Genomic DNA, 7,192 nt, shown 5'->3' with positions numbered 1-7,192 from the left:
TCTAACTACCAGGGAAACCACACCCTCGGCCGACTCTGTCCGAACCGAGTCGCATTTACCGACTCGGGTCCGGCGTAACCGAGCAGGAATTACTAGAGCCGCGCCGGTCCAAATGACAACTTACGGCACAAACGGCCTCACTGATTCTCAAGCCCGAACCATGCTGGGTCAATGATAGAAACGACGGGCAACGAACTGGAACATTTAACAGATATTTATTTACAATAATAAGACACAGTGCAGACTTATTCCGAATAAAATACAATGTACAATGAGCAATCAACATTTATACAATTTCTACTTATCAGACTGGACACAGACAGACACACACACCCAAAAAGAAATGGGGCCGGCCGGCTTTATTTAGACCTTCAGCCCGGGAGGACAGATGAACTGGAGGGTCAGAGTTCTGCTGGTACCTGGCCGCATTCGCACGACTTGCCGACCTGACCTTGTGGAGCTCGGGTTTCTTGTGGGAGGGCTTGGGAAGATTGGACGCTCCAACCACCACGGTGGGACTCGAACCCACATGGACAACCTCACACCAAGCACCAAGGAACCAAGACGAAGCGGAAGATGCCAGCCAGCACCAAGACGGAAGATGGCCATCAGACCAGACCAGACGAGACGAGACGACCCGGACGGATCGCACCGACAATTATTCAACCCCTCCTGCGAGGTGGGAGGATCCGTCCTGAGGTAACTTTTCCTCCCATTGGACGGGGGGCGTGTCGGTGGCCCACCCCCCGAAGAAGCTCTGCAGTTGTTTCTGGCATTCTGGCTTCCCATTGGCTGGAGCGCCTCGGCTTTGCTCGCTCTTCGTCCATTGCCTGGAGGAAACACTCCCTGCCCTTCTTCGGAGCGGAGCCTCGATCTGAGGCGATGGAGGATCCGCCCTCGCCTTCAGACAAAAACACGTGGACAATGGAGTCAGTGCACGGTTTGGTTGGGTGGCGGAACGAAGTAGGATGTTGTTGTTGGGGAATATAAAAAAAACTAACAGCGCACACATGAAATTCCCGTTAGACACAGGGGATGGATTCGAACCATACACATATACTTAACGAAATAACTAAACTTTGGGACTGCTGACTGTCTGTGTGCAAGAGGCTTCCAAATCCGTAACAGTACTGACTTTGACCTCATCCCTGACTGTGGTGAGACGGCGGGTGTCGACCACTCCTACCTCAGCTAAATGGCTCTTGATGTCATCAACTTCAATGGAGGGAGCAATCCCTGAAATGACTCCTCGACTCTCCCTTAGATACCAAAGAACCCGACACACGACCCGGACCCCGCCAAAATACGAGGCATTCATCACCGTCTCCCATCGAGTGACTGATTTACACTCAATGAAAAGGTCGCCGGATCTGAGGTTTTTGGTGCTGGACACATCTCCGAATTCCTTGTTAATCAGTGTAGCCATTTTAATTGGGATGTCAAGGCTTAAGGGTGTAAATCCATCAGAAGCCAAAAAGTATAAGTAATAGTTTGGAATGGTACTCATCGGGGATGGAGAAGGCCTTAACCACTCGGGGAGGTTCTGACCCTTCGGTACTCTCCCGCCGTGGTCTACCCCTCTTCCCAGTTCGATTAACCGACCAAGATGAACCCTCGTCATCATCACTAGAAATGTTGATCATCCTTAATCACCTCCTCCCAGCACCCCGGAAGATTAATTTTGCTAACTGAGCTGAGAATCAATCGTAATACAAACTTAACAGGATACAGAATACAGGAAAAAGCCGACGCACCCTTGACACTCAAAACTGTCCTGTAATGGCGTCCGCCCGAACTCCCCCAGGGGCAGAGCCCTCCTCCTCCCTTCCAGCTGAACAATCCTCATGACGTCAACTTAAAAAGGAACGAGAAAACATGAATCCCTCCAATGGGACCAGACTCTGTGCAGAGCGTTGGTGCTGCCAAACCAGTCTCCTTGACTGTTGGTTACAATCCTGGGCAGGTTACCCACTCCAACACAGGACAGGTTACCACTCCAACACAGGACAGGTTACCACTCCAACACAGGACAGGTTACCACTCCAACACAGGACAGGTTACCACTCCAACACAGGACAGGTTACCACTCCAACACAGGACAGGTTACCACTCCAACACAGGACAGGTTACCACTCCGACACAGGACAGGTTACCACTCCAACACAGGACAGGTTACCACTCCAACACAGGATACCAACAAGCTTGCACTCACTTTGCCAACCTCAGAAGGATGACAGGGAGAGTCAACCCCACTTGTTTTTTCTGTTTGTCAATCACATACAGGTCACAATTTTAAACTTATCATCATGAAACTTTACTAAGTTGTTGATCTAGTCTCAAATGAGAATCTTATTGATTTTGTGGTCAAAGGTCATCTTGTGGTTAGATTTCTAAAATCGTCATTTTTCATCTGATTAACTTGATAATTAAATAGCATTTGCATTGTCCATCACTGAATTGGGAATCCATCTATATTTGAGTCAAAAAGGTCAAAGGTCACCTCAAGGTCAAACTTCTAAAATCATAAATTTTCATCTGATTAACCTGAGCTTTGATTGAGATTGTCAATTTTAATATTAATGAAATGGACAATTTGATGTTTCCATGGCAACGTTTTTGGGGGGTGGTGGTGGATTTTGCAAGTAGAACTGGCCTAGGTGCTAAGGCCTAGGTCACATTTGCTCTACGGCGAGGATACGGCGGCCGTACGCCCTCTGAATTGACAGAAACGTGCGCGGCCGCAGAGAAACTGAGGTGGCCTCAGGGAGGCCCTACGCCGTTTGGCTATATTGTACAGGCCGTAAAGTCGCCGTGGAATTATAATGCAGAGTTATAACTTTTTTTCATTTCTATGTTCGCCGAAGAAATTCGACAAACCAAGCTATGACGTAGATGTGTTCCATGTCAACCGTACGTAGGGCGTACGGTGGGCTTACATTATTCGTGCGGCTGCCGTAAGCTCTTCTCAATGAAAAATGAATTTTCCCAACCCCCCAAAAATTACGGCGGCCGCACTATTTCCACGGTCGCCGTACGGTGGCCTTGCGGTCTGTGTGACTACCTGCGGGCAACGCAGGGTCGACGCAAGGTTCCCCTACGCCCGCCGTGCACCTACGTACGGCCTCCGTGGCAGTCTGCGTCGACCGTGCGTCCACCGTGCGCTACCGCTAGAGATCGGAGTATAGGTGTTTGCCTATACACAGTGGTGCCCCCAGAATCCAAATTTAATTCATTCCAGGAGGCTGTTCGGATTGCTAAAAGTTCGGATTCCAAAAATATTATCCCAATAAGAAATAATGGAGTGAATTAATCCGTTCCTGGACCCAAAGACAACCCACTTTCAAGACACTTTAAACTGAAATTCCCCATGTTTAAGGTAAAATAAGATGAGTCAATGACCTTCGGTGGTGGTGTATGGTATGTAAACTGGTACAATCACCACATACAAAGGTCCACACAGGCTCAAGCTCCGGCCTGGGTTCCGGTCGCTCGCGCACTCTTCGAGAGCGCTGCCCCCAGGGCAGCTCATCAAACATGATGCCCGCAGAACCACAATCACTTTCATCAAACGCATCGGGCTGACGTAATCATGGATATTCCAAATTACAACTGGTTTTGCTGTGAAATTCAATCCTTGCCTGACAGTCCGTCACACCACGTGATCGGATTGCTTTTTTTGTTATTAATTAAAACACAAGATGATTAAAAAAACAAACATCACAAATGAAGGTGAAAACACGAGGTAAGGCCAAAGTCACATTTGGCTCGGTGGCCGGAGGGTCTACAAAATGTACGGGCACTAGCAATTATAAAGCGGCCGCAGTATTACCATGGACACACAATGTAGCAGTCACATATGTTTTTATTTTTCGGGGAGCCGCACGGCGGATTTATAAATTGTGGAGACCAAAAACGTGGGGGTGCCGTACGGTCTTTGATTTGATGTCGCACGGTGACCTTAGGGCGTCGCTGCGGCGGCCATAGAATTTTCAAGGCAGACGCAAGGTGCCCGCAAGGCGACCGCAGGGGGGGCCGCAGGGGGACCCTAAGCCGAACGTGCGGCCAGACGGACAGTAAAGAATGGGTTAATTTTTTTTTTTTTTACCAGTTCTTTTGTTTCGGCTTGTCGAATTTCTACGGCGAACGTAGAAATGAAAAAAAGTTATAACTCCACGTTATAATTCCACGGTGACCTTACGGCCTGTAAAATATAGCTATACGGCGTAGGGCCACCCTGAGGCCACCTCAGTTTCTCTGTGGCCGCCGCACGTTTCTGTCAATTCAGAGGGCGTACAGCCGCCGTATCCTCGCTGTAGAGCAAATGTGACTGAGGCCTAAAGTATCGATCGACACACGAGAGATACTTTCACGAGGACTTCCACCCACGAACTGAATGAACAAAGCGTGAAGATGCGGCTCGAACAGGTGGGGGAGACACGTGAACAAACATGAACGCCACGTTGTGTTCGGTTTTTTAAAATGTATTAGGTTTTTAGGGGAAAATTTTCTCGAAAAAATTGTTCGGATTCCAATTTGATCAAACAATGGGGCGTTCGGATTCTGGGGGACCGAGGTATATTATAGTTTTAGTATATTCAGTTATATATACTGGTATATTTTTATTTCAGTAAAAAAAGAACTGGTATATATATACCCACTCGTTACCGTCCGTCTGGCCGCACGTTCGCCATAGGGCCCCCTGCGGTCGCCTTGCGTCTGCCTTGAAAATTATATGGCCGCCGCAGCGACGCCCTAAGGTCACCGTGCGACATCAAACCAAAGACCGTACGGCACCCCCACGTTTTCGGTCTCCACGATTTCTTAATATGCCGTGCGGCTCTCCGTAGGCCTAAGCACGACCCGTGGCAAATGTGACCTTGGCCTAAACACGACGTAAAACGACAAATACGAATTCGGTGTTTTTTCATGATCAAAAACATGATTCTAAAGTTTACCTTGGACCTCACCTACCTGAGATTCGTGCTGCACGTCATGTCCGGTAAGGGCTGTGTTCCATAGGCAAGCAGCTTGTAGGGCACTCCCCAAGTGGCTTCATTGATTTTGAGCACTCAAACAAACAGTCCAACGAAAGAGAGGGCTCGACACAGTTTAACAAAATTGTGGCCGCAAATGTAAGCGGTGCTCATGTGTTATTCCACCAAATGCTGTCCTGGTCGTCGTTTTCAGGTTGGTTATTTTGAATCCAGTACATAGTCGAGGCTCGTGGAAGAGCGAGTACACTGAATGGATCAGGATGTAACATGCAAATCATGCATGCATGTGGTGGACGAGTTGGATACAGAGGACGCATGTGGTGGACGAGTTGGACAGAAAGGACGCAAGTGGTGGACGAGTTGGATACAGAGGACGCATGTGGTGGACGAGTTGGACACGAAGGACGCATGTGGTGGACGAGTTGGACACGAAGGACGCATGTGGTGGACGAGTTGGACACGAAGGACGCATATGGTGGACGAGTTGGACACAGACGACGCTCTTTTTTTTCTCGTGATGTTTGACAAAATAACAAAACATAGGACCACCTGTCCTGATGCTCACCTGGATCAGGAGCAAGTCACTCAAACCCCCACAGACCTCCTCAGACCCTGAATTTTTTGATGCCGTGAACAAATTTTGGTACATCACGGGTGATGAAAGTTGTGGTCAAGTTTCATCGAAATTGTGCACGTAGTTTTGGAGAAGAGAGCAAATACCTATTTTGTGGAGTCAACCTCCCCCGTCCCTGTGGACCCTCTTGGTGAGCACAGCTTTTTCTCCAGACACTAAACTTTGGTACATCACGGGTGATGAAGGTTGTGGTCGAATTTCATCAAAATCGTGTGTGCACTTTCAGAAAAGAGACCAAATACCTATTTTGGGGGTCAAAACCCTCCTATAGACACCTTCAATGAGCGCAGATTTTGATGCATTTGATAAACTTTGGTACATCACAGGCGATGAAAGTTGCAGTGAAGTTTCATCAAAATCACATGAGTCGTTTTTCAGGAGAGCAATTACCAAAAAAAAAACGTTTGGGGGTGGGGGGAGGTTAAACCACCCCCCCAACAGATTTTGATGCGGTTGATACACACTTCTTTACGCATTCGATATGAATCTTGTGGCCAAGTTTCATGAAAATCGTGTTTGGTTCAAATGATAATAACTGAAGTGTTTACGGACTGACTCACTAACTGGATCACCTACGGACACTGCTTGATCGCATAAACTCCGCGGAACAATGTTCCAGGTGAGCTAAAAAAGGAGATGACTTCAAAAAAGGAAGTGGGCGGGGACGATGAACTGTTGTTTATTTTTATTTGGTCTAAAATGGATACAGATGGAAACTCCAATGAGGGAAAATTGGATAATGTTAAGGAGTCGGGATTTGGGTTCACTTAACAAGGGTAGAAAAGATTATGGGTTTCTTCACAGTGCCACTTGATCTTCTTGGGGCAACAACTTCCCAAACAAGTTTCTTATGATAGCAGCAGGTATAAAGAGGAGCCTACAAGGAAGAGGAGAGGTTCCCCAATGACGAAGACAACCCTTAAACTTGATGTCACCCAAATCCCTCTGGGTCTTTCATGTTCCCCAAATCCCTGTGGGTCTAGGCACTTCAGAAATCGTTAATTTAGTTAAGCACCAAAAATTGAGAAAAAAAAATGACAATTTCATTGAGAAACCAGCACAAAGGGAAGATGTTTTTTACAAGGTGTACTCACCACTCTGTTCGGTACCTCCAGTTAAACTTCCCTGTCTGCAGGCTTTCCCGGACAGATTATAGGTACAGCTCTCTGTCGGCTTTGAATCGGGCAATGTCCCCTAAATTAATACCTTCATAGAATAGGGTGTCGATCTGCAGGGAGTACCGTGAACATTGCAGGAAGCCCGAAGATTTGAACCATGTGTTTTTAAAATTCCCTCTGTCAAGTCGTTTCAGTACTCATGATGCTCGGCCTGTTTCGGTGCTCGGACGCCATATTGGTTGGCAAGCTACACAAGTGAGAAAAGGTAAACAAAACAAAGAAGGCCAAATAATTCACTTAACCTTCCATTGGAGTAAGTCAGAATAACGAGATAAACGTGTGAGATTGTAGAGATACTGATGCTATCGTTGCCAGGGAAGCGAAGACAACCAACAAGGCGGCACGCACGGCATTATGGGATAGCTCTGAAAACCCTCTACATGCGG

This window comes from Eptatretus burgeri, chromosome 11, assembly GCF_056783735.1.
Source record: "Eptatretus burgeri isolate ZD-2024b chromosome 11, Ebu_testis_v1, whole genome shotgun sequence".
NCBI classification, from domain to species: Eukaryota; Metazoa; Chordata; class Myxini; order Myxiniformes; family Myxinidae; genus Eptatretus; species Eptatretus burgeri.
Note: the sequence above shows the minus strand (reverse complement) of the source record.